The sequence below is a fragment of the Protomyctophum parallelum genome (genome assembly GCF_964188405.1).
Source record: "Protomyctophum parallelum genome assembly, chromosome: 3".
NCBI lineage: Eukaryota > Metazoa > Chordata > Actinopteri > Myctophiformes > Myctophidae > Protomyctophum > Protomyctophum parallelum.
Genome location: NC_139698.1, coordinates 29,197,497 through 29,207,590, shown reverse-complemented (window position 1 = coordinate 29,207,590; position 10,094 = coordinate 29,197,497).

Genomic DNA, 10,094 nt, shown 5'->3' with positions numbered 1-10,094 from the left:
TGTGGCCGCAACAGCAGATGCACTTTCCGCTCCCTCCATACACGAGATGTGTCCTAATCTCAGGCGCGAACAGGGAATGCGTGAAAATTGCGAAATTGTGCCACCGAGGCACTGGTGCGTGCCTTTTCTTTTTTCTGCAAGCCCCACAGGATTACTGCAAGAGCTCCTCGACACAGCGGTCGACTTGACTGTTAAAGTAACTCACGCACGTTTTTCATTTTCATTTTTTTGACAGATGGATTGAGGGATTCTATTTATTTATTCATTTATTTTTGTAAACTTCACAAAAAACTGGGCATTATGGAGATCAAACAATGACAATGATAGTAGAAGTAAGTAAGTAAAGTAAAACAAACACAAAAAGGCAAAGCAAAGCAAATCAATGGGAGACATGAACGTTTTCACAAGCGGCATAGATGTTACTGATCCGTCCACTTGGAAATACTCCAGGATGTCCAAAAAGGAACCTAAAGGGAACTTGCTGTTCGATTGCTAGATAAGTGACAAAAATGACAAAGGAATCCCCCGCCCCTTGATGGACAGAAGAGGAAGGACATAGCGCTGTCTTCCCCTGGCTTGTTTCTCTGTGGATGAATCAGGCAAACAAAGTGCCTCTCTTTATTTTATCTTTCAGACATAAGTTCACATGTAAACTTGGTTTATGAGTTTAAAACTTAGTTCATGAACATGTATACCTACCTAAAAAAAAAAGAAGAAAGAAAGGACCGATCCTAGCAATCAAAGCAAATCATGGTCTCTTGACACGGTTCAGTCAAAAACACGACTTTAATTGCTTGTGTACGTAGTTAAATGAAATGAGCTTTTAGGTATAAAACGGAGTGATATTAATGCGGTTTTAAAAGCGATCCTTTCAGTTTGTGCCACGTTTGAAATGACTTGACTGTTGTATGCTTAACTGCAGGTCTGTAAGACCAGCAGCAAGGGCAGTATTGTATCATATATTATGCTAGCATATTGTTTTAGTTCTATGGAACCAAACATGACCTTACCTCACCTCAGAACAACACAACTGACTTGGACATTATACTCTCAGCTGCTGTTTGTCTCATATTTCCTTTATACATTGTGTACAGTACAGTGAACTCTTCGTCATGCCAACCAGCACCACATCTCAATATATTTGTTTACATTTCCCTGTGATGTCTCAGTATTGTGCCTTGTTGTCCTCATCTGTTTCAGACTCTTTACGATAAAGGCAATAAACACGAATGACCATAATAACGTTGCCTGTGCTGAATTTACTAATGGCCTGAATCTCCTAGAATAATCTACCGATAATCCACAAAATAATTTCACGGTTATTATCTTTTTTTTAGTGCAGTCTTGTTTATAGGCCAACGCAGATGTGACTTGTGCCGTAAGTTCTCAATGCACATTTCCAACAGCAAACATTATGTTTCTTAATTTAACGAGATTATATCTTGTTCAAACGAGATAATATCTTGTTCAAACAAAATAATATCTTGTTCAAACAAGATAATATCTTGTTCAAACAAAATAATATCTTGTTCAATTCAATATTTTTCTTACCATGGCCACTCAGGGGCTCTGTAAAATCGGCCTCAGGTCTTAATTCATATTTTTTAAAGCACAATGACATAACTCATAACATTTACAGACACTAGACCTATACGTGCCCGTCGCAGTCGGCCACCGGCCTACTTTGGAACGATGCAATTTGGGAACCTAATGATATACGTTGTCATAGCACCCGTTTTAACTGTCACCCGTTGTCCCACATGGAGATCTGTGTATGTGCCTGTGTGTGAAGACTGCAAACTGAAAAGTGTACTTGACAATCAACTCGGCCCACTGGCAGAGCCTGATTGGTTGAGCCTCAATTGGCTGAGGCAGAGGCTGGAAATTGCACAGGTGAAAGGAGTTTGCCTCATTAGGCCCACTGGTAGAGCCTGACCAGAGCCTTTTGTGGTGGTTCTGGAGAACCGTGGGTCTGACCGACTCGATACCTGACACTGCACTCCCTGTGGAACGCGTGTGTCGAATGTGAAGTCGGTGGGTGAAACGATTCTCGAGTTACGTGCGTTACAACCATACACACATACACACACACACACACGCAGAGACGTGGCTCATTTATAGAGCGTCGCAGTCCCGCCCCCTTTCATGACGACGCCAGGCCCAGGAAATAATTACCATTGCATTTTTCCCATAGACATTTCGAAACGTATTTATTTAAAGACCTTATAAGCGTCCTACAAAGCCAACTCTTGTCGTGACAAACAAATAATTACAAAGAAGAAAAACAACAACAAAAGTGTTGTAACCTGCTGTTTTTTTCTACTTTCTAAATCTTTGTTTGGCACAAAACATTGTGTTTATTGTCATGATTTGTCACGACGAGAGTTGGCTTTGTCCGCGGCGTAAACGTCTTTAAATAAATACTTTATGAAAAGTCTATGAGGAAAATGAACGGCAATTTCTTTTCCGGGTCTCTCGAGGGGGCGGGACAGCGACGCTCTATAGTAGGATGTCTGTTGTAGAACACAACTTGAAGTGCTATTATAAATAAACATACAGATGATAATAGTAAACTGTATTGATATTAAATAATGCAAATGATAATAATACACTTTATTGATATTAAATAACACAAACGATAATAAACTTTATTGATATAGCATTGTTTTTTAAACAGTTACAAATAGCTTTAGTCACCATACCAACTTTTTGATGAGGCAGTATTGCTTTGCTTTAAAAAAGTACTATAGACGAATAACAGTCCACACTAATTATCCATAATGTATAAATGATGGATAAGGGGTCAGGACAACTAGGCCTTTTCGTGGAGGGGTCAGAATAATTTGACTTAAGGGCAGTCCATACTATCTACGACCATCAAACTTTTCGTCGGAAAGCTCCGGTACAACTACAACATGACATCACTCTCAACTTCTGAAACGCATTCCTCCGAATTTTTGTTCTGAAAGCTGCACTCCCAGATGATGTGACTCTCCGAACTCTACTTCGGAGAAGAAATTAAAGTCTGATCTTTCCGACGAAAAGTTTGGTGGTCGGAGAGAGTATGGACTGCCCTTTAGACTGTTATTCGTCTATAGTACTATAAAGTTTTCAAACAATTGTAGTGGAGTAAAAGTACAATATTTGCCTCTGAGATTTGAAATTTGGAAATACCTCAAAATTATACTTAAAGTATAGTACTTGAGTACATCTACGCTTAACCCATCCATGTGACCTGGTTCAGTCACGGCATGTAAAAATCACTTCAGCTTTCACTGCTTAATGCTGTAGGCCTATACTGCTTTCCAGAGAGCTGTCTATTATCTCACGTCTTCAATATTTAATGGATGGGTTTCTGACATCCTTATTCCATGGCTTCCCAAAGTATACATTACAGATTCTGCTGAGCGAGTCGTTTGGTATTCGTGTGTGAGGGTGGTAGAGAGCCGTTGACACATGGGTTGACCACGCATATATCAGAGGGTGCGTTCGGAAACAGTGCGCTCAGTGCGCTATTTCCGAACTCACCCTAAATGACGGAGCGGTTGCCCAAAGAGTAAAGGCTCATACATAGTCTGGATTTTCGGTGGTTAGGTGACCAGCGAACTACAACATGACGTCACGAGCCGCGGTGAAGAGCAAACCACCGCTCCAGCCCTCCTCTCTGTTTTTACCATAGAGTATTAAATGGATAGAGACTGAACTGGCGCGAAGCTCCGCCCCCTCCGCTATTCATGTCAGTGGAAGTTAGTGGCGTTTTGAAGCACCCGGAAGGTTGCCGGAAGGACCGTCTATTTCCGCATTTTTTCGCTGATTCAGCATTTGGACACCAAATTTTGGTGTCCAAATGCGGAAGTGCAGCTGGGCTTTAACATTGGGCGCTCGGTTGCACGGGGTTTCCTCCATAGACTGTAAAAAATATGGACAAAGCGTTCGCCGGGTCTAACATGGACGTAAAATGAAGCCTGTTATTCCTGCACTGTAAGTCGCCATCTTTCTAGATCCGTTTGGTACCAGCTGGCCATTGGCTGACTCCGTTTTGGACCAGCTGGCCATTGGCTGCCCAGACAACGAGGCGGGACTTCCCCCCTTCTTCTCCGTTGGTTTTTATTTTGACTCGAGTGGGAGGGGAATCCCGATCATAGACTGTAACGGTAGCCACGCCCCTCAGAACATACGCGATGTTTTTTTTTCTTTATGGTCATTTTTTTAATTAATGGGACCATAATTTTCCAAAAAGAATATTATGACATTAGAAATGAGACTTTAAACTAGTGACTGGAAGAAGAAAGTATTCATGACCATGTTTATTAAGGTAATACAGTCTAGGTGAAGTTGGGCCAAAATACATGGGCCTCTATGGAGCTATGGGGCTTTTTGGGTCCAGTCCAGCGCCACAACAGGCCATTAATATGAACTACCGATTTCAAATGAGGCTTCACGAAATATCTGGCTGACTGCCCCCCTGGTTTCCTCGTCAAGAATCCACGGGTCCGCCTGCAGTCCTTCCTCTTACCACTAGGGCCCAGCGCTTCAACATTGGAGTGCATAGCTGGCCCGTTGGTTTTTACTCACCACCGCTCAATGTTATTTCAGCTCCGGTGGTCAGCTCACCACTGGAGCGGTGGTCAGCTCACCACTGGAGCGGTGGTCACCTCACCACTGGAGCGGTGGTCAGCTCACCACCGAAAATCCAGACTACGACCGCCCGCGGTAGCACTAAGGTGTAAGTAAGTAAGTAGCCTTGCCGAGCCATGAGGCCCATAGGGCAGGAGCCTATCTCCTGTTTCTGTAGCGTGAGGCAGCTTGATGTACAAGTACACCCCCTGGACATGACGCTAGTATGTCGCAGGGACTTACCCCCAATCCAACCCTTGATGCCAAGTGTCAAGCAGGGAGGCACTGGGTCCCATTTTTAGAGTCTTTGGTATGACCCGGCCGGGGATCGAACCCCGACCTCCCAGTCTCAGGGCGGACACTTTAACCACAAGCCCACTGAGCTGGCACTAAGGTGTAGGAAACGGAAATGGTGGGCCTTTTATTTTGAAGTTTCACCCTGAAACGCTGGCGCTGAAGTTTCTAAACCAATCAGAGCGTTGCATCCCTCCAGGCTATGGGGTCTCAAAGTCTGTGACTTCCTGCACGAGAATTTCATTTGTAAACTAGAAAAAGTGCCCTACTGGGCACAGGTCTCCACCAGGATCCACAGATCCGTGCAGTTAGAGGTAAAAACACTTTTGGGCCAGTTATAGCGCCACCTTGAGGCTGAGTTGAAATTGTTCATGTGGCATTTCGTCCTCGGCCTAGTGGGAATGTGGGTGCACAATTTCACGGAAATCACGCGATGTGTTCATGATTTGCAGCATTTTGTTTGAAACTGAGCACTCCTGTGATTTTTGGAAGCCAATCTTAACCAATCAGGATGGAGTCTGAGAAATCTGAAAGACCGGTTTGGTTGAATGGCTCTAGAGAGACTGTGTACCAATTTGCGTGATGTTTGGACAAAATCTGTAGGTGTACTGTGCAAAAACTAGTTTTGCACAAAGCGGCCTCCTGGTGGCGCTATAACAGGCCGTTCTGGAAAGTTTGGGGCAGAGGTTCATGGTTGGCATCCAGGGAGTGTGTGTGCAAAATTTGGCATCGACCGGGTTAACGGTGGCTGAGATTAGCTGGTCACGGACGGACACACGGACACACGGACGGACGGACGGAGTGCAAAACATACTCTCCCCATGCCTTCGGCTGGTGGAGACAACAAAGTGAAAGAGAGACAGGGGGAAAAGCCAGCGGATTATTTCTAACCTATACACAACCTATATACATATTTTAGCGTGATGGTTACGTTTAAAACAAGTAATACACTGTCTGGATGTCATCTTGAATGAGATTAAAAACGGAGTAGTTCTTTAATCAAAACCAGCTGTGGAATAGGACAACGAAGCATGGGAATAAAACTGGTGAGCTTCATTTTTATTGGCTTTTATTGATGTACACGTCATCACGCAGCACGTTTTCGTTTTCAGGAAGTAATTAAAAAACATTTTTATGGACTTTTGATATAAAAACTCACAGAAATGATAATTTGCCCATTTTTGTGGCATCCATTGTTAGGTATGCCCATATGATGACCACGGATATGGTCTAAAAGTGTGAAAAACTTATTTTTCATTTCACTACACCTTTAATGCAATTTATTTGAGCAGTATTTTTTGTTGAATTATTCATGACAAAGTTGTACAGTATCCATAACATAAACAAGCAGCACGCTATAGCAAACAATTCACTAGTTATTTGTTTAAATAATTATTTTGAGCACGCAAAAAGTTGAAAAGTAGGGGAAATGCAGGAGAAATGCTCAAATAGTGGGCTGGCAGGTAGCCTATGTACATTGACCACTAGCTCTATTTGTTATAAGTTGTCTATAAATTCGGCTATTTGAAAATAGCCAAGCTGACAATGCGTAAGCGAGCTTGTAGATTTTCTTTCTTTCTTTCTTTCTTTCTTTCTTTCTTTCTTTCTTGATGACTTTTGAAAGAGGACATTCTGCTTCATGAGTAGTCTACTCAAGTAAAATGTGATTTCCGGACTACATTCTACATTGCATTATTGATAGAAAACTAAAACAAAAAAAAACTAAAAGTTTCCATTGGCACATGAGTAGACGAGAAATGTGCAATATAATTGTTGGCCAGCAGAGTTCATTATGAGCTGTCTGATAGGAGAGCATGTCCCCCGACCCCAACACACACACACACACACACACACACACACACACACACACACACACACACACACACACACACACACACACACACACACACACACACACACACACACACACACACACACACACACACACACACACACACACACAAACAACACACACACACACACACACACACACACACACACACACACACACACACACACACACACACACACACACACACACACACACACACACACACACACACAAATCCTGTTACCAATTGTGCTAGAGCTATGCTATGCTAGGCCTATTATGCTGACAAGGAGCTATGTCTAGAACAAGCAATTGGATGAAGCGCAGAGCCGCAGACACACTCTCACCTGCTCTATCTCTCTCTCTCTCTCTCTCTCTCTCTCTCTCTCTCTCTCTCTCTCTCTCACACACACACACACACACACACACACACACACACACACACACACAGGATAAGGATATTGTTGCTTTCTCCATATTCAAAGTTTTTGTGTTTTATTTTCATAAAATGCCCTGGCCTACATGATCGTACTACAGCGTCACACGAAAACATCAAAAGTAGCAGATCCACAAGCTCAACATTCCTCCTACGTGCTACTACAGTACATGATGTATATCAGGATAAAAGGAGAGTATCATTATAATAATAATAATAATAATAATCTCAAACTTATATAGCGCTTTTCTGAGTACCCAAAGACGCTTTACATGGGGGGGCTTTACAGAGGTAACAACAAATAAAAACAAAAAAAGGAGGGTAAAAGGAGAGTATCATTGCCATGCTTATTAACAGTTATCACACACATTCCACCTTATTAAGGACACGCTTACTGGAGAGAGTCTGACTTCAGGCACTTTGTCTTCTTTGCAATTCATTTGCCAGTTAAACTGGGTCAGAGTGGTGGTTGCACATTAAAAGCCTGAGCTGTGCTAATTTCCTCCTCTTACAGAAGAATACGCTGGGAGGGAACAGGCAAGAAGACAGAGCTGTTTTCAGAACACGCCTCGAATACAAAGAGTTTTGGCCCCAAAACACGGCTGCCCCGGGTGATATCCGGCGACCTCAGAACGGTCGCCACCAGGTAGTCCTAAGTGTAACCTCAGTAAAACTATGCCTATGTACCTAACCTTATTCCTAATATTAACCTCAGTAAAACTATGCCTAAACCTAACCTCATTCCTAACCTTAACCCGAGTAAAATGTATACAAGAATAAACTATAAACAATTCGGGCATGTGTGTTTTCGAGCAAGCGATCTACAAGCTCACATCGCGTTGCAATAACGAGGCTTGTTGTGACTGTGAGCAATGATTTTATTTGTGTAATTAAAATCAATGACAAGACATTGCACAGCACTACACATACAGTACAGTATAGGTGTTGTGAAATGATTCCGCTCTCAAGCATGGAGTGAAACATCCTCGCCAGCCTTCTTTTCAGTAATTTAACTCATACAGTAGCTTTGGGTTAAAAAATTGATGAGGAACTTCAGAGTAGCTCATTAGCATGTGCACTGGGTTAGTGCCAGGGAGATATTATTGCACCATGCATACTATTTCCTAGTCTTGCACTACTTCAATTCCTACCTGCATCAGATCATTATGATTACATACTTATCTCATCTGTCTATAATCATACTGTATTCTGTCAGTCTGTATGGTTATAGACAGATGATTACCTCTCCTTATATGAAATGAACACGACCCTGGTTTGAACTTTGACCAAATAACTTGATGATGTGTTGCGCACGCACACATGCACGCACGCACTCACACGCACACACAGTCACACCACAGCATTTCGGCCTGCCTCTCCTTCCACAGACATGAACTGTCACTGTTTCCCTCTACAAATTGAAAAGCATGCCTTGTCTTTCTGGGTCAACTACTGTACCATACATCACTGGTGCATCTGAGTTGTTGAGGTGGATTATACTGTAAGTGGCGGAGCAGATCGCATGCATCAAGAAGTTGTAACAGCGTATATAATTAATAGCTGGTGCTTAATGTGGTTGCAAACGCAAGCTCAGCATTGATGGATTGATTGAATACTTGGACAGAAATGCAAACAGCACAAGGTACAGTCAGACATCAAGGCTAAAAGGATAACACAAAAATGCATACATTATTTGGCCACGGTGCCCCAACTGAAAATCCTTCGTGTCAGGGACCCCCAGAAGAGTGTAAAAGATTTAAAGTTTTTTCGAAAATGTTCAAAGATAGCAGATGTACACGCAGCTCGCAGTGCGACACAAAGTTCTGTTTCATGTCAAAGAGCATGCAGAAGCAACATCTGACTGGAAGAGTCTGGACTCATAAAGATGATACAAGGACCTCAAAATGTGCTTATGTCTTCTCTTCATATAAGATGGCCAAATCCGCAGCTCTGTGCAGATACAAACACGTACAGAGAAGGACGTTCACATGTGGCACGTATCTCCTTGCACTACCTATACAGATTGGGGCCATTTCTCACCGGACCGTTTACTACGTCAGCACATTTGCACGGCCCGGTGTGGAACAACTGAAGGGCTTTGCTGCATGAGCCCAGTCAAGCGTCACATTGCTGACAGAGGGCGGAAAATATGTAATGGCAATATAGATAAAGTGGCCATACCGAAAATGAATGTCCTTGCTTCACCTGCATGGGTCCTGTATGTAGGTTATTGTTGTTGTTGGTGTTCATGTAATCATCTCAAGCGGTTGGCTCTGACAGGCTTCATATTGAACGGCTACAGTAACTCGTGACAAGGTGGGGAGATGTACAGTAGAATGTAATAAAGGCTCCTGGTGAAGGATGGAGGATTTATTTGTAGCAGCAGCCTAGACCTGGTCTCAGGTCAAAGTCTGTATGCTCACCAGTTAAACTCTGCTCTGAAATGTATCGCCAATCAAAAGCCAAGATCTGTACAAAGAAATGCAGTTTCTAAATCCATTGATGCTACACATTTACGACAGAGCAAACCTTTTAGAGGTCGGGTTGTGACTGTAAAAGGCTCAGTTTATCTTGCACAGTAGCAGTATTTATAAGCTTACTTTGCTAAACATATATATTTTAGAGGTCCCCATGTTTTCCCCATGAGAGGGTATACTCACTTGCAGTGCACAATTTAGTACTACTACTAACACAAAATTAGTGTTGTGGTATGCACATTCAATAATACAATGAATGTGCTATACGGACAGAGGCAAAGCAGTGACCTTCAGCTCAGTGTGTTTCTGTCAGAGTCACCCATCCACTGTTTGATTCAACCTCTTCTACTGTAGGCTACATCAGTGGTCCCTGTGGTGTAAAATAACTAAGTACATTTACTCAAGTATTGTACTTGAGTACAATTTTGAGGTAGCGTAC